General features: G+C 44.5%; 1 protein-coding gene across 6 annotated transcripts in view; it reads left to right on the top strand.

Moving 5' to 3' along the window:
- DISP1 (dispatched RND transporter family member 1) overlaps positions 1-18,531 on the top strand; it is a 186,809-nt gene that overhangs the window by 6,132 nt on the left and 162,146 nt on the right. For 5 of the 6 annotated variants that reach the window (XM_086693280.1, XM_086693274.1, XM_086693277.1 and 2 more), the window contains one exon: positions 15,744-15,905. The exons of the other annotated variant lie outside the window; for it this stretch is intronic. The gene's annotated coding sequence lies outside the window, so the exon portion shown is untranslated. Of the gene's footprint in view, positions 1-15,743; positions 15,906-18,531 lie in introns of those variants that run through there. 6 annotated transcript variants of the gene reach the window in all.

The following is an 18,531-nucleotide window of genomic DNA, read 5'->3' as shown; positions in this document are numbered from 1 at the left end:
GGGCGAGGGGCAGAGAGAGAGGGAGACACAGAATCGGAAACAGGCTCCAGGCTCTGAGCCATCAGCCCAGAGCCCGACGCGGGGCTCGAACTCACGGAACGCGAGATCGTGACCTGGCTGAAGTCGGACGCTTAACCGACTGCGCCACCCAGGCACCCCCATCAGGTATTTTTAAATGTATCTTGGAGCCCCTTTGGCTTTCTCATTTCTTCTCCCTTGTCACCAAACTAACTTGTCTCCGGGGAAATAAGTTGCTGACTCAGCTTAATTGTTCTTTTCTGCAATTAAAGTACTATCATCGCGGGATTAGCGTGAACCTGTAGCAGTCATGTAATGCAGTCTTCTGCCTGATCTGGATACTCTCATAACCCTTTCCTTCCCAGAGTATTTATGGCCCTTGCAGGAATACTTAGAGTAACAAGGTGTTCACTTTCTGGTGCAGCCTTGGTTCATTGTTGGGTTATTCTTTTCCTTATAACAGGTCCAAATTGCCTGTTGTGGTTTTTGTGTTTTAGTTATATCATCCAGAGCAACACTGAAAATCTGTTTTCTCTTTGCAGCGTAAAATTTTGTCATATATTTAAGGATAACTGTCTCTTCTCCAGGTTAAATAATGCCAATACCTACATGTGCTACTGTCCCGATCATCTTATTCTGGCTCCACTAGGTTGTCAGTATCTTGAAAATATGGCTTCCCTAATTGTCTACACTATTTTATTTTATTTTAAAAATGTTTACTTAGTTTTGAGAGAGAGAGAGAGAGAGAGAGAAAGAGAACAAGTGGGGGAGGGACAGAGAGAGAGGGAGGCACGGAATCTGAAGCGGGCTCCATGCTCTGAACTGCAGCTCAGAGCTCGATGCGGGGCTTGAACCCACGAACTGTGAGATCATGACCTGAACCAGAGTCAGACACTTAACTGACTGAGCCATCCAGGGCCCCTGTCCACACTATTTTAGATGTCTGATCAAGGCAGCAAATATGGGGGCTTTTCCTTCCTGTAGGGTGGACACCTACTGTCATATTATTGCACATTCAATACTGTTGAAGTTTAAAATTACATTAACATTTAAGCAGAGACATCTAGCTCTTATATTAAGCATTTGGTAAACCACAGCTCCCAAAATTATATGGGAAATCTGTTAATCTGCTCCCTCTACCTGTACAGCTGGTTTTTGAACTCATCTACAAGACTTTACGTTTATTCATGTTAACTTTGATCCTGGCTGGGTTTCAGAAGCTCAACATTTCAGCTTGTAGTGATCTGTTTTTGTTCCGTTTTCTAACACACTTATCCTTTTCAGCTTTTGTGTTTATAATGCTTATCCCTTAAAGCTTGGTTGAGTCAGGGCTGGCTTTCATTATAGCTAAGTAGCTAATGCTCCTTGTGAGGCTTTGCGGCAGATCACCTACGGGTAATTTTATACCAGGTTTTCCGTGGAGAAGGGTGACAAGTGATAGTTCTCTGGATCTGGTACCCTTATTCCCTGGAAGACCCAAGAATTACTTATAGGCCAACCCAGAGTTGTGTCGGATTTTCTGCTCCCTACCACTCACTTTCACACGCATGTCTCCAAAGAATAGAGAAGACCAATTGCTGGAATTGTGTTCCTAGGCACCTGGCTCTCTCCTACCCCTCCAGGCTGGATGTTACCACTTAAACCTAGAATAGTTGAAACCTTGATTCAAAGAAAGCCTCTGGGACCTGCCATTTCTTATGTTAATGATTTTGCTTGAAGTTCATCTTTCAACTATGTATGAACTCTTACCCAGCTGCCATGAGCTATAAAAAAGATTTAAAGAAAAGATTTATGGAGGGAAATGATAATAAATGTCCTTGGAAACTACACTTGCCAGTGGCCTCAGTCCATTATTGTAATCGAGATATACAATTATACCTATGGGTTATGTGGAGATCGACATAGATTGTATGTAGAGATTATTTTCATTTTTAGTCAATGTGAAACCTTTAAATCCCAAACTAGTAATCTCTCATAGACAGCGTTTTTAAGCTTTAGTTCAAATCTTAGTTTTTTATCTCCATACTTTTAACATTACGGTGGCTTATAGCTAAGTCTAGATTTGAGAAAAGTCTATCAGTTGTGAGATTAATTCTGTATGTATTAGATGGCATATGAGGAGTGAGACATGAAATAACTGAGTTTTTATTGAGTCAGCAACAGGACGGCAGAGGAGTGGCTCAGGATGCGTGGCTTCTAGAAGTGGCTGTGCTGCTCATGCGCTGTGGCCGGGCGAGGGGCCTGTTCCGGTAACGGGGTAGGTACATCCCTCTCAGCCTCCGTTGCTTAGTTCCTACTGTGGTAAGTCCTTTTCTGAAGCTAGACATGGCTGTGATCTGTGGCCTCCGGGCCCCTTTCTAGCTCTGATATTCTGGAGCTGTCCGGTCCAGTCGTGACCAGTCACAGGTGGCCACACGGCACCTCACTGCACGTGCCCAGATGCCACATGTGGCCGTGGTTATCACACCAGAGGGTGTGGGTAAGTGTCCTGGTGGACGCTGTTCTGGAGCCTGCCCTGTGTAAAGCCAGGGACAAATCCCAGTAGCACAATTTAATGTGGAAAATGGGCTCATTAGGAGAGTCTGTGTCTGGTGCACAGGGGCAGTTGCCTCAGTGACGGCTGGGTTCTTTCATTGACACGTAATCACTGCCGGGTGCCTTCACCAGCAGGTGCGAGTAGTTGCACAGACAGACACAGTGTGCTGGAGGGCTTAGACGTCCTACGCACTTGGTTTGCACAGCCCTTTCTTGTATCTGTCATACCACAGAGGACAGGGGACACGGGAACTGCCCCTCTGTTGTGAGATCTCTGTTTCTGTGAAATGGCTTCGGAGGGCCAGTGACAGCTGCTTTTGAACAAATGCATTACATCTGTGTCCAGAGTGTGGACAAGAGTGCTGTCTGTGTTCGGGGAATTTGGCTAAACAGGTATCTTTAGACCAGTGATTTTTAACCTGTCAGATCCAACACTATTTTTATAACAGGTATTTTACAGTTCCTCCTTTACCATCCTGAAATGAATTCATAGGCATACTGTAACTACTTACAAATCTGATGGCAAAGAAATGAACACAATTTCTAACTATGATATAAAGGAGGAATAAAAATAAAATCATTAAAAAATGATTTAAAATATTTTTTTAATATGCGTGTGTTCGATACATTCCAGATGGTCAGCGTTTTGTGTCTGTGTCTAGAATTACTGTGGATGAGATGGTTACAAATGCACACTTGTGCGGGTGGATTGTACTTAACGTATGTGCTGCCATTGAGGTGATTTTCCAAAATGGCGGATAATTTGGTAAAATGCAGAGAATAGTTAGGTATGGTCTTGCCTTGGCTTCAAAGCAGTTTTATTTTGGGAAAATTTGGTGATTATTAAAAGTGTGAAAAAGATAGTTTGTATTTTTTTTAATGTTTTTATTTATTTTTGAGACAGAGACAGAGCATGAGCAGTGGAGAGAGGGAGACACAGAATCTGAAGCAGGCTCTAGGCTCTGAGCTGTCAGCACAGAGTCTGATGGGGGGGCTCGAACCCACGGACTGTGAGATCACGACCTGAGCTGAAGTCGGACGTGTAACTGACTGAGCCACCCAGGCACCCCAAGATAATTTGTATTTTTATGTTACGTGGTGTTACGCTCGAGTCTTGGGTAATTTAGACATGCTTTCCATCCACATGTATTTCTGGTGGGTTGTTAAAAACGCAGAGGGACACCTGGGTGGCTGAGTCGGTTGAGCGTCAGACTCTTGATTTTGGCTCAGGTCATGACCCTGGGGTCGTAGGATTGAGTCCTGAGTCGGGCTTTGTGCTGGGATTCTCTCTGTCTTCCTCTGTCCCTGTCCCCCACTTGCGCATGCTCTCTCTTAAAAAAAAAAAAAAAGACAAAGTCCAGCGTCAGTATTAAAGAATATTGTGATTTATTAGTCATACCTGCCATGGATAGAATGAAGACGTCTGGGTAGGACTTGCCGTGTATTCCGCCTCTGTTCAGTGGATCCTGACACCTCCCCCCCAGGGGCTTTGGAAAGATTCTGGAGAGGGTTTTGGTTGTCACAGTGATGGGTATAGGTGTGTGTAGTTAGCACTTAAGATTTGGGAACCAGGGATGCTTTGGACAGCTGTACACAATGGGAAAATATCCTGTCCAAAAATCTTGCTGTCCTCATTGAGGAACACTGTCCAGCTTGGAGAAGAGTCTGATTATGGTAACCATTCTGCGCAGAATGGTCACTGGGACTTAAACAGAGACCAGATCTCTCTTTGTTGGGGATATTGTTATGGGTATCTTGACATTGAGTGGGGTATGGTACCATATGGTCTTCAGGGTTTTTTCTGGCTCTGTGATTGCCTGAGTTAAGTCAGGGGTCAGGAGACTGCACCCCTCAGGCTAAATATGTCCTGTTGTAGTAGATAAAGTTTTATTAGAACACAGTTCTGTTCATTCATTTATATATTGTCATTGGCTGCTTTGGGGCTACAGTGGCAGAGTCAGGTAGTTGCCGTGGAGATGTTTTGGCCTGCAAAGCCTGAATACTGCTGGCCTCTTTACAGGAAAAGTTTCTAGATATACCACGTATCAGGAATGTTTTTTGAAGGACACCAGTGTGTGAATTGATTACTAAGTATGTGATTCTTAGATCTTTAGTAGTTTTCTGTGTGTAGTGATTCTGAAGTCTTTTCTGTGTCCCTGTAGCACTGAAGACTAGCCACGAGACAGATCAACAGTAAAACTTGGAGCAGAATTCTCGGCTTGAATTTGCAGATATCACTAAGTAGTCCAAGGTCTGTGCCAATTTCGTGTGGCTCTTCAGCTTTGGGATTGGGCTGATCGTTGATTTCCTCACAATGGTGATATACGAACTGGTAGTTAGGAAATACTTTCAAAGCCAGGACAGTGAGAAAAAAATTGCATCTCACAATCTTGTGAAATCAGCTCTGGAGCTTGAAAATTCCATGTAGGGAACGTCACTGTTCTTTCCCCTCCTATGGATTTTAATAAAAGTTGGCATTGTGCGGAAGGTACTAACAAAATAACCTTCTGAGCACTTAAAATATTAAAATGCTGTAATATTTTAAAGAGGTTACAAGAAACAGACATCTGTTAACCTTAACTTAAAAAAGACAAAAAAGGGGCACCTGGGTGTCTTAGTCGATTGAGTGTCCGAGTATGGCTCAGGTCATGATCTCATGGTTCACGGGTTCGATCCCCGCGTCGGGCTCTGTGCTGACAGCTCGGAGCCTGGAGCCTGCTTCTGATTCTGTGTCTCCCTCTCTCTCTGCCCCTCCCCACTCACATTCTGTCTCTATCTCAAAAATAAACATTAAAAAACCAAGCAAGAAAGAAAAATAAATACCTGTTTGAGTCTTTTGGTATGTTGGTATATATTAGGGTTCTCCAGAGAAACAGCCAATATGGTATATGTGTGTGTGTGTTTTAAAAGATTTATTTTAAGGAATTGGCTCATGAAATTGTGGGGATTAGTAAATCCAAAATTTGTAGGGCATACTAGGCTGGAAGGTCGAGCAGGAGTTGGTGCTAAAGTTTTGAGGCAGAATTCTTTTTTCTCTGAGAAACCTGTTTTTGTTCTTAGAGCCTACAACTGCTTACATGAATCCCACCCACACAATCCAGGGTAATCTCCTTTATTTAAAGTCAATTTAGTGTAGATATTAGTCACATTTACAAAATACTTGAACTGCAACCCTAGATTCATGTTTGATTAACTTAGCTGTATCCCAACCAAGTTGGGACCAGCTGTCAGTACTACAAACACATTTTGGTATATTAAAATTTGTGGTGTATAAAGTATTACATAGTGAGTACTAATTAAGGAAGTGTCTATATTTGTAGACCAGTAGTCTCTAAGGGATTACCTGGGTTTTCATTCATGTGTCAAATAAAGACTAAAAAATGGACAATTTAATCAACCTTTGAAATTGAAAGTTCTCTTTTTTGTGTGTGGTGTTTTCTGTATGTTGTGTGTTTAAATGTAGGGTGCCTTGAATAATTTAAAAATTTTATAGCAATTTTTTTTTTTTGTTTTTTAATAAGTTAATGTTGTTGCTAACTCTTTTGTATAAAAAAATCTTAGAGTTGGGAATTAGTTTTGAGCTTTTTAGTCAAATTCTCATCATTTGTGGTTGGGAAACTGGTCCCAGGAAGATGGAGTGATTTTGCCCAGAACCGTCTTTAGAAGCCAGATCTGGTTTCCAATCCAGTGCCCTTTCTGCTGAGAGCGATTACAGTTTAAGCTAGTTAAGGGGTTTTCTGAAGAGGGGGTGATTTTGAGTGTGTACTTCAGGGACTGAGTGTGAACTGATCGTTACCAGAACGGAGGCGACACTCAGGCCGTTCTCGGGCCCTGGGGGGAGGGTGGGTGGAGAGAAGTGGGTGTGTCATAAGGGGTGTACAGGCGGGCCCCAAATTCACGAAGGGCACTGTGCTACCCGTGAGGCTCGGAGAGGTTTTACAAGTACAAGCTAGCCATTGGTTGGTTCACAGGGGATATTCCAGAGGACCTTGAAGTAGAGAGAACATGTGGCCTGAAAGACCTCACTGAGGGAGCTTTCCTTCGCGAGGACCGTCAGAGAGCAGAGGAACAGGGAGCTGTGGGGACCCTGCTCCTCTCTGTAAGGGGCACAGGGCAGGGACTTGGAAGTCCCCTGGAAGGGAATTTGAAGGGTTCCACGGGGCATAGAGAAGACGTTGGAGGGCGTAAATGGATTCTTGAGAAGGTTGCCAGGTTTGAGGCATAACCTGAGTTTACTTCCTTACCTGCAAAATGAGCATAATAATTCCCAGTGCACTAAGTCGTTAGAGCGAGTGAAGGAGGTGATGTATGTAGTGCTTATTAGCATAATGCCCGGCACGTAGGACTCAAAAGTGATAGCTTTTTTATACTACATCATGGCAGCTGCCTGAGGGTCTTATCAGGAGGTGTTGCTGGAGTGAGATCCTTTTTTTAATTCCCCTTTCCCTTATTCTAGCTACTCTATGCCACCCTGCAGTTCTGCAGTGTGGGTTCTTTCTTCAGGCAGGTGCACGTCCCTGACTACGTGGAGTACTTTCTTACCGCTGCCGCACTCTTACGCACTTTGTGGGGGGGGGGGGGGGGTTGTATTTCAATTGCAAATTTAATTCATCAAATTGAAAAGATGTACTTAAATATGGCACTATTTCCAATTAATTTTACTTTTTTTTTTTTTGCACTTTGGAATATAACTATAAAGATAACAGTTGGAAAGGGGAACGAAAGTCCAGGATTATTGAAGTAACTTCTCCCTTTCCTCTTCAAAGGGTCATTTCCTTCAGGTTGTAAGTAAAAAACAAAATGAAAAATGTATATTTTTTAATGTTTATTTATTTTTGAGAGAGACAGAGACAGAATGTGAGTGGGTTAGGGGCAGAGAGAGAGGGAGACACAGAATCGCAAGCAGGCTCCAGGCTCTGAGCTGTCAGCACAGAGCCCGACGCGGGGCTCAAACTCACGAACCGTGAGATCGTGACCTGAGCCGAAGTCGGATGCTTAACCAATTGAGCCACCCAGGCGCCCCAAAATGAAATATTTCAATGGATGCCAACTCCAAAGAGAAGGGACTTAAAAGACATTTTCTGTGGTATTTGCTTCTTAAGATACAAAAGCACTTCAGGATATAGACTCAGCAGTAATTAAATAACAGATTTTTTTCATTGTATGGGATCAAATATGAGATTACTAGATCTGAGGCATAGAGTTTCTGCCCCAACTTTATTGCATAATTATTTCTGAACTGGACCTGGGAACATTTCACTGTATTCAGAACATTGGTAGGATATGCTTTTGACTCCGAGTAACTTAATGTGTTTAGATATAATTTCAAGCAGCCTTTGTGACATTTGAAGATCTGTTGATAAGGGCTCTCTCTGCAACCCATGGGGCTGGAAGAGAGCTCTCAGCACAGGTTTGTAGGCTGGGTTTAAATTTAAGTTGAGAAATTTGTGTGTGTCTACATTCACAAGCAAAAAGAGTTTGGGGGCGTCTGGGTGGCTCAGTCAGTTAAGTGTCTGACTTCGGCTCAGGTCATGATCTCGCAGTTCGTGAGTTCGAGCCCCGTGTCGGGCTCTGTGCTGACAGCTCGGAGCCTGGAGCCTGCTTCGGATTCTGTGTCTCCCTCTCTGTCTGCCTCTCCCCCGCTCATTCTCTGTCTCTCTTTCTTTCAAAAATACATAAAACATTAAAAAAAAAAAAGTTTGGAAAAGTTGAAAGAGATCCTTAGGGGAGGGAAGTACAGTTGAAAAAGTTTCTTTGGGGGCTCCTGGGTGGCTGAGTTGGTTAAGCATCTGACTCTTGGTTTCCGTTCAGGTCATGATCTCACGGTTCGTGAGTTGGAGCCCTGCATCAGACTCCATGCTGTCAGTGCAGAGCCTGCTTGGGATTTTCTCTCTCCCTCTCCCTCTGTCTCTCTTCCCCCCTTCCTTCTCCCTCTCTCTCTCTCTCTCTCTCTCTCTCTCTCCCTCCCTCCCTCCCTCTCTCTCTCTCTCTCTCTGGCTGTCTCCTGCTCATACCCTCCCTCTCTCTCCAAATAAATGAATAAACTTGAAAAAAGTTTCTTTTCAGCAACCTCTAACTGCTTTTTTAAAAAACGACGCAATTAAATGAACATTAATTTTTTTTTTTTATTTTTTTTTTATTTTTTTTATTTAAAAAAATTTTTTTTTTCAACGTTTATTTATTTTTGGGACAGAGAGAGACAGAGCATGAACGGAGGAGGGGCAGAGAGAGAGGGAGACATAGAATCGGAAACAGGCTCCAGGTTCTGAGCCATCAGCCCAGAGCCCGATGCGGGGCTCGAACTCACGGACCGCGAGATCGTGACCTGGTTGAAGTCGGACACTCAACCGACTGCGCCACCCAGGCGCCCCTGAACATTAATTTTTTAATGACGGATGTTCTGTAGTTTGATCGTAAGGTTGAGCAGTTTTGTATTTTCAGGCCCCAGTGTTTCGGCTTATGTGGTGTCCGGTGTCAAAGTCCTAGGGTAGTTAGGTGTTGTAGTCTCTAGTGGCACTTGATTTTCAGTGAGATGCGCTGGTAATTCTCGCCCTGAAAAGCCGGAGCGGTTTGTGGACCATCGTGTTTGCTCCAGGGCCGCTGGTGGGCACTGTCCTGCTGTCCCCTCCTCTCCCTGCTCCGTCGTCCCCTCCCTTGTGGTGCATCCCCTCTCACAGGCGCCGCACGTGTCAGCGTCACCCCGTTGCTCTAATTGTGTCCCTTAACCTCTCCCCCAGACCTCCGTTTCCCTCGTAACCGGCAGCTCATCTGTAATTATTCGATGATGTTAATTCAGAGGAAAGTGTGGAATGACTGATCGGTCTACTTATTATATGCAATTGTATAAACCGTGTGTTTTAAACTGGAATTTGTAGAACCAAACAAAAACCTGTCAATCCAAAGTGTTAGTAAGTGGTTTAATACATAGAGACGGCTTCTTTACCTTGTTTCTTCAGACTTCCTTTTTTTGGATTCCCAGTTTCTCAGAGAACACACTTCTTCCCCGGAGGGGTGGAGGAGAGGAGACAGAATCATGGGGGGAGACAGACCTTTTCCAACTTGACGGATCGGTGGAGTTGCTCCTTGACTTTCTTCTGCAGGTGCTTCCTCTGTAATCTCACTGCATCTCGTTTTGCAGGTTCCTGTCTTCACCTTGCCCTGAGGTGGGTTCTCCTGCTTTCCATGTTATCACCTCACACCCTCTCCCATGAAGCTTAGGCTCTCACTTCGCTTTTTAGAACCATGCTGCTGAGTTCTGTTGAAACAGTTAACTTTTTCCATCAAGGGGTGAAGGTCACCACTAAATGCGTTCCTCTTGTTGAGAATGTCTCTACTAATACTGGCTTCTATTTATTGATCGTATACTGTATGCCAGGCACTGTCCCAGCCGTTTACTGTACATTGTATTCAGGCCTCACGACAACCTTATTTATGGTAGATGCTTATATTTCCTTTGTGTAGATGAGGAAACCAAAGTTTGCAGAGATTAAATAATTTGTTTAAGTTTGTAACACTTAGAAACGGTGAAGCGAATTCTAAAGCCTGTCTGCTTTGGATTGTACAGTTTTCCTCTATGTTTTCAAAGCGCCTTAAATTCCGGGTCTACCCTAAAGCACTTTCTATGAGAGTGAACAGCATGTTGGTTCTAGAGCTCTTTTTATTTATTTTTGAGACAGAGAGAGACAGAGCATGAATGGGGGAGGGGCAGAGAGAGAGGGAGACACAGAATCGGAAACAGGCTCCAGGCTCCGAGCCATCAGCCCAGAGCCTGACGCGGGGCTCGAACTCACGGACCGCAAGATCGTGACCTGGCTGAAGTCGGACGCTTAACCGACTGCGCCACCCAGGCGCCCCTAGAGCTCTTTTTAATATTCACGCACTCGTAGTAGTGTTTGGGATCCACACGTTCCGCTTTAAACTTCCCTGAAATGCAGTCAGTGTATTATAGACAAGGGTGGTGCTGTCATTATCGTAGCTTCTAGCACAAAGTAGTAAGTGCTTACAAAATATTTGCTGCATGGATGAAAACAGTGACAGACCGAGAGGTGGCATTAGCGTGGGGGGCTATTCACAGAAGAATTCATTTCCTTTGGAATGTGAAGCAGGAACTTTTCCCCCATTACAGCATGCTGCAGGGCAGGGCCGGAATCCAGGCTTTGATTAACATCACCCACGCTCTTTTTTGTTGTTTAGCTTTACAACCACAAGTTACTGCCAGCTGAAAAGGATGATGGGGAGTGATGATGAATGCATTTCCATTTGCTGCAAAGCAAATTTTAGACAGTTTCACTCATTTTAAACCGAGATAAAAAGGCCGCTTTGAGGGGCGCCTGAGTGGCTCAGTCGGTTGAGCGTCCGACTTCAGCTCAGGTCACGATCTCGCGGTCCGTGAGTTCGAGCCCCGCGTCGGGCTCTGGGCTGACGGCTCAGAGCCTGGAGCCTGCTTCAGCTTCTGTGTCTCCCTCTCTCTCTGCCCCCGCCCCGTTCATGCTCTGTCTCTCTCTGTCTCAAAAATAAATAAAACGTTTAAAAAAAAAAAAAAAAGGCCGCTTTGAAACGAAGAGTAAATTAATGGCTACCAAGTAAGTGGTTATCAGATTCCTGCTCCAGACGTCACCTCAGGTGGTGCTGCCCGTGGTCATCGGTCATCGCTGCCAGGTCACAGTTCCGTCTCAGATAGTTTCTGCCCTGGGGGTGGGGGGTGATGGGAGAATTCCAGGGTTCTTAAGGGTCTTTTCTTTCCATCCCCGAGTTGTAGGTTTTAGATCTAGGTGTTACTTTCTCTGAGACTGCTTAGGGTTTCTTAGGCCATCAAGGTCAAATGCAAACCAGACTTTTGGAATTATCTGCCGTGGGTCCTCATGCCCCTGGAACGTATTACACAAACGAACGAAACTGTTTTGAGTAGGTTCGCATCTGCGATTCCCACCCCCAGCTGCTAAGGCTGTGAGGGGGGCATATTGAATTGTGGTTGCAGAGTAATTGGTGGTTTTTGATTATTTTTGACTTTATTATGTTTTTTTTAAAATTTTTTTAATGTTTATTTATTTTTGAGACAGAGAGAGACAGAGCATGAATGGGGGAAGGTCAGAGAGAGAGAGGGAGACACAGAATCTGAAACAGGCTCCAGGCTCCGAGCTGTCAGCACAGAGCCCGACGTGGGGCTCGAACTCACGGACCGTGAGATCATGACCTGAGCCGAAGTCGGACGCTTAACCGACTGAGCCACCCAGGCGCCCCAGACTTTATTACCGTTTTTTATGGTTGCCTCTCAAGATCACTGCAGCAGTATATTACAGAAAAATTTCATTAGTCCCTTAATACTGTAACCTGATTGTTAGTAATAAGATCTCTGGGCTCAGGTGAGCAGGTCCGTGGTCACTGGTATGCTTTAATAATTATTAATGATTTCATTTGTGGCTGTTTGGTATTGGATGTGGTTGTGTTGGCTGAATGCTGTACGATGGGCATTAGGGTCACCTCCTCCTATCAGGGAGTGAGTGGCTAAAATACAATTTCTTGAATTAACAACTGCGCAGGGTGCTTTTTGATGCTTCCAGTAGTGCCGTATTGTAAAATAAGAGAAACGGGATTCCGTGGCTAGCTAGAATCATTAAATGTTTACCATATGCCGATTCTCGTGCTCAGGACTTTGTGTCTGTTCTTTCGAATTTAACCCTTTCTGCAGGCCTGTTAAGGGCTATCGTGCCAGCCCCACAGTTAGGGACACTGAGGTCTGTGGAAGGGACGTAGACTGCCCGTGTTGCACAGTAACTGGACCTGGGATTTGGACCTGGGCACCCTGACCTCAGGGCCGTAGCCCTTGGCTGCTGTGCCGCGCATCAAGCCCGGAGGCCTTGCTGTGTGTGGAATACAGCTCTCTTGAGGGTTTCACTCCTGAGGTCCACCACGTACGTCATTTCCTGTTGGAGCGTGTGTATACATGCAGGGTTTTCCATTTCTGTTCTAATGAAACTTTCATCTTTAGTTTTAGTGGTTGCCAGTTGGTTTCTTGCAAAACATTTTCGGCTTTTAGCATTTAAAAAGATTTTTTTGTAATCTTTATTTATTTTTGAGAGAGTGAGAGAGAGACAGTGAGAGCAGGGGAGGAACAGAGAGAGGGGGAGACAGAATCGGAAGCAGGCTCCAGGCTGAGCTGCCGGCACAGAGCCCGACGCGGGGCTCGAACCCACGAACCGTGAGATCATGACCTGAGCCGAAGTTGGACGCTTAACCGACGGAGCCACCCAGGTGCCCCCAGCTCTTAGCATTTTTATTCAGGTGAGAGGATTGGGTCACCTTGCTGACCGCCATGTGTGCTTCAAAGTCGGGGGTAGTCAGACCTTTATACTGGTAGAAACAAAAACCTTAAAGCATTCATACTTTATTTTGGGTCATGTTATAATTTGGGGGGCAGAATTGCCTTGAAGTTTATCTTAGACAGTTATGGAAATTAATTTCTGTTCTTTAAAATGTACAGACAGGGAAGTTCTGGAAACATCCTGTGAAGAAGAGAAAAAATCCACACAGAATTTAAAATTGGCCATGGAGGGGGCGCCTGGGTGGCACCTGGGTGGCTCAGTCAGTTGAGTGTCCAGCTTCGGCTCAGGTCATGATCTCAGGGTTCACGGATTCGAGCCCCTCATCGGGCTCTGTGCTGACAGCCTGGAGCCTGGAGCCTGCTTCCGATTCTATGTGTGTGTCTCTCTCTCTGCCCCTCCCCTGCTCGTGTTCTGTTTCTCTCTCAAAAATAAATGTTAAAAAATTAAAAAATAAATAAAATTGGCCATGGACAGTTTAAAAAGGGGGTGTGGAGAGAGCAGGGATAATCCATATGTGGGCTGTTGAACTCAAGGAGTCTCACGTTATTTTGTCCTAGAGTCAACCTTTATAACACTATTATTGGGAAATACCTGACTTACCTTTTTCTGAACACTCTGATTTTTGGAGCACAGTTTCTAAATTCACAAAATAATCTTTATACAACAAGATGTTATTGTATTTTGGGATTATATGCTCATTCTGAATTTTAACAAATTTTAACTAGCTGAAATGAGTTTTATATCTTTGAGGTGATATAATTAAAAAAAAATTTTTTTTTTTTTTTAAATTGCAGAAAGGTGGGGGTTGGACAGGTCAGTAGGTATCTAAGAGAGCAGCTACTGGGTTTTCTTTATCATATACGAAGTGTTATCCTTTGCATTTTGCTACGAAAGGGGCATTCGCTTCAGCCTGAACTTCATCTTTCTTGCGAAAACCTATACATGTAAGCACACTTCTGGAACAGTAAACAGCTTGAGCTACTGTATATGCTACAGTTTTATTTGGAATCTTTTCAGCTGAATAAGGAAGGAGTATAGTTGACTGTACCAGCTGTGGTATTCATGATAAAAATGATCTGATCTAGCCGCCTGCAACAGTGACCTGCTTGGTGGTGAACAAACTTGAGGGTCATGAAAAGCAGGAAGGGAACCGGCTTGGGGCCGGGTATCAGGTACTCCAATGTTAACTCAGATCCTAGGCTGGAAGCTTTGTATTATTTTCTCTTTTTAAAGATGAAGAAACTGGAATTTGAGAAGCGGATGGCTTGTGTTTGTGGAGAGAACTGCCAGGTGCAGAGCTGGGGTTCCACCCTGGGCCCCCCACCTGGGGCTCTGACTCCGAGGCCCGGATGCTCTGTCCTGTCCTGTGCTGTCTTCTCTCTTCGTTCCATTTTCACGCTTTGACCTCTGCTGGAAGGTTTTCATTCCGTTTCTTTTCTTTTACTGGTTATCCTAAGGAAGTTAAGGACAGTAGGATCAGCCTCTTTCTGATACACACTGCTTTATTGGCATTACAGTTCTGGGACTTGATCTTTTAACCCCAGAAAATGACATAGTGTTTAGATTTACCCATATGCATTTATCTTTTTTTCTTTTTCTTTTTTTTTTTTTTTCCTTCTGACCATTCCTTCGTGTGTATCAACAGTACGATGAGCTGTTTTTTAATGCATCTCCCCTTTAGGGCTTTATGTGGGAGGGTTTCTGCTCTGCACCTGGCATACACCCACCGGTTTGCCTCCTGTGACCTTTTCCTCTAGCTTCTCCTCTCCCCTCTTCAAGTTCTGTGCGGATGCACATAGGACATGCTGGTTTCAGAACTAACTCACCTCTAGGTTTGTGCTTTCTTACCATTTCCGCCTTGGAACATTTCTCTTGCTTTATAGCTAGCTCTGCCCTACGTTTTAAAAAGAATTTTGAAATCTGTAAGACGGCATCTCTGGGCGCTCTCCAGCCATCAGGTTTCTACTGCCAGAACTAGGAGTTCGCCTCGTCGTTGTGCTTGGCTGGAGTGTTTTGCACCGAACCTGGGGGTGGGGGAGGACTTGCATACCCATTCTTACTAACTAGCAAAACTCTTTCATTGAGAATCATAGGAAATAACTTGTGAGCCAGCCACGCACCCTGGAAATGACTGGTTTGAAGGAGAATGATGGGGTTTAGGACGCGCTACCCCAAAGTATGGCACCTTGGCATGTTGGATATTTTAATCTGAAGGAATTTGAGGAATGGCAGGTGCAGGCAGGACTTTCTGACCTTCCCCCGAAACAGGTCACAGACCCTCACACGAGGGGTGCCCTCCCTGTGCCCAGAGGAGAGGAGCACCCTTCTCTGAGGGTGAGGGATGCCAAGGGGAATTGAATGAACACTCTTTGCTAAGATTCCCCAGTTTACTATTCCTAGCTTTTATCTTCCTTTATCTTATCGTGTTTTTCCATGATTGTTTTCGTCATACCCAGTATGAAAAGTTAGGTTTAACCGTTTCTTTGGTCTTAATTTCCTTACAAAGGCTTCTCTGTCACATAAAACTTCTGTTTAAAACAAATAATATGATGGGGCGCCTGGGTGGCGCGGTCGGTTAAGCGTCCGACTTCAGCCAGGTCAGGATCTCGCGGTCCGGGAGTTCGAGCCCCGCGTCGGGCTCTGGGCTGATGGCTCAGAGCCTGGAGCCTGCTTCGGATTCTGTGTCTCCCTCTCTCTCTGCCCCTCCCCCGTTCATGCTCTGTCTCTGTCTGTCCCGAAAATAAATAAACGTTGAAAAAAACAAAAAAACAAATAATATGCCTTTCTTTCTTAATCTGTCTTTTGTCACAGAGACCCAGCCAAAAATTTAGAAGAGTAGAGAGAAAAGGTATTTTTCCTCCCTTGCAGTTTCTGGTGACCATGAGGGGCTGGCTGGGACCCTGCTCACTCCAGAGTCTGCAGACGGGATCTTGGGAGAACTGGCCAAAGTCCATGAAAGGCTGGAACTCTTGCCGCGGCCAGCTGTCTCACATCGTCGTGTAGTGCCTGGTCTATGCCAGAGGGAAACCGGTAAGCGCTTATTTTTGTCCCTTCTGTTCCAAATTCAGACTAGCAGGGGGGAAACGGTTGTAGAAACTAGATGTTTGAATTGTGACTCCTGTGGATTTGTTTTGGGCAGCCATTTGTTGACCCTTTCCCTCCAGGGACTCCCCCACACTCTTGCTGTCCTGGTCCTCCTGTGTGTCTCATCTCTCGCCCTGAAAGCTTGGCGTGGCTTTCCACCACGGGGCGTGCAGGTTATACACTTGTGTGTGTAGGGCTCAGTTGTCAGGCTGGGGTCCCCAGGAGCGTGGCTGGACACAAGTGTGAGTTGCACCCCATATGTGGCTAATCCCACCCCTCCCCCAAACTGGTGCCACCTGTCAGCCGTGTTGTCAGAGTCTCTTCTTGGCTGTTTCTGGCTCTGGATGGTGGGAGGATTCCTCTGCACCCTCGTTGGGAAGCTGGTTGTATCCGTGTCTGAGCCGTAAAAGGCTCATTGGTTTTAAGTCATAAAAGGCTTATTATCAGTTTGGAATCACTTGAAACAGGTGCAGCTTTGGTTTAAAAAAAAAAAAGTCAGGGTGGGGGCAGTTCATGACTGTCAGGGGTATTTGTTGTCTGTCCTGTCTGAAACCTGGTAAGATATTTTAAAGGAGGTCTTTAAAAAAAAATACCTGGTCAGAAGTTGCCCTCCTTGGAAGCTGATTTTTTTTTGTTGTTGTTAAGTCGGCCCTTCTCTCTGATCCTGCTCCTCCCGTGGGAGCTCCTAACCCTTCTCCAGCTCCTGCCCACTGTGTGTCACCAGCTCCCTCTATGTCCCTTTGCGTCGGCATGGTTTTGCCGAGGATGATTTGGAACGTCATTGGCTTCTTTAGGACACTTAGAATGGCAAACTGCTCCTCTGAGACATCTGTCTGCCTGTGGCTTCTCCTCCTCTGTCTTCCTCTTGCTCCCTTGATCCTCCATTCAGTCCCCTGGGTCCCTCAACAGGTAACCCCCCCCCCCCCCAGCCCCTCTCATCCGTCCTTCTGTCCATGCTGCCAGACCTCTTTCCACTCCAGCTCCACAGACACTTGAACTTCAGACTTCCTAGCATTATCAGGCTGAGAAGAAAAAAGGCCAATTGGAAACTGATGTAATATTTTATCTGCTCAGATGCGCAGTGGAGACTGCACTAAACGTCTCTTCAGTCACTTGTGTAAAATGTAGCTTACAGCCCTCATAAGATTACGAGTCAGGGCAAGTAAAACTCCTCTAAGCCTTCTCCAAAAATATCAGTCAAAGCATTAGCCCTCATCGTGAGGAGGTAACCCCCAATTTACCCTCTTTGTCACAAACACAATTCAGATAAAAATATAAAATGGATAAAAACCTGTGAGTTTGTTTTATTATGTTCTATGGACGCATCGCTAAAATTTTATTTTTTTAAATTTTAGAGAGTGTGTGTGAGCAGGGGAGAGGGGCAGAGGGGGAGAGAGAGAGAGAGAGAGAGAGAGAGAGAGAGAGAATCTTTTTTTTTTTTTAATTAAAAAAAATTTTTTTAATTTATTTTTGAGACAGAGAGAGACAGAGCATGAGCAGGGGAGGGGCAGAGAGAGAGCGAGACACAGAATCAGAAACAGGCTCCAGGCTCTGAGCTGTCAGCACAGAGCCCGACGTGGGGCTCAAACTCATAAACCGTGAGATCATGACCTGAGCTGAAGTCGGACGTTCAACCGACTGAGCCACCCAGGCGCCCCGGGAGACAGAGAGAATCTTAAGCAGGTCCCAGGCTGGGCCGATGCAGGGCTCTATCCCATGACCCTGGGATCATGACCTGAGCCGAAATCAAGAGTCAGATGCTTACCTGACTGAGCCACCCAGGTACCCCACCGCTAAAATTCTAGAGTGGAAGCTGTGAAATCTTTGTATGCATCTGTAGGTTATGTGTATGTGATATTTTTCTATCTCGGGAAAGTATTTCCAGGTTCATTTATACAGTCCCTTAAAGGAGGTCTTTTCAAGTTGGCTTGGAGATAAATGAGCACTTACATAAATTCAAGTATTGCTACAACTCTGCTACAACTCTAAGGAATATAGAAACTGACCCAAGCCTTTTATTTTAAAGTTCACATGATCTGGGTTAACCTCTGGTAAATAAAGCTAGCTTTAAGATTGTTAATAAAATCAAAACAGATAAATTTTTAAGGTTGTCAGCCTTAAATATAATGCAGCCATACAGTTTTTTCCTACCTGGGTTTACTGGTCACATGAGCTTATGTTATCTCTATTAAATGCATAAGATTATGAAAATATAAATCCAACCTAAGAACAAAAGGTACAATCAAAATAAATTTATATATGTCAAGGACAACAGTAAAATAAAAAAAGAAAGAAAGAAAGAAAGGAAGAAAGGAAGAAAGACGGGAGACATCAAGTATTTTTCATGCCTGCCTGATTTGTCCACAAGAAAAATCATTTAAAATGATGGATAGTTTTATTTAATATCTCACAAAATTTTCATGATTAATTCAGGCATACTTGTTAAGAACAAGTGAATTAATGTAAGAGGGGTAAAAGTTTATGAGCTTTTTAAAAGCAATCTTGTTGTATAATATGTGTACTTTTAAAAAAATTTTTTTAATGTTTATTTTTGAGAGAGAGAGAGGCAGAG

The sequence above is a fragment of the Puma concolor genome, chromosome E4 (assembly GCF_028749965.1).
Source record: "Puma concolor isolate L17-30 chromosome E4, mPumCon1.1.hap2, whole genome shotgun sequence".
Classification (NCBI taxonomy): Eukaryota; Metazoa; Chordata; class Mammalia; order Carnivora; family Felidae; genus Puma; species Puma concolor.
The sequence above is the reverse complement of the archived record's forward strand: the minus strand, read 5'-3'. Positions and strand labels throughout refer to the sequence as shown.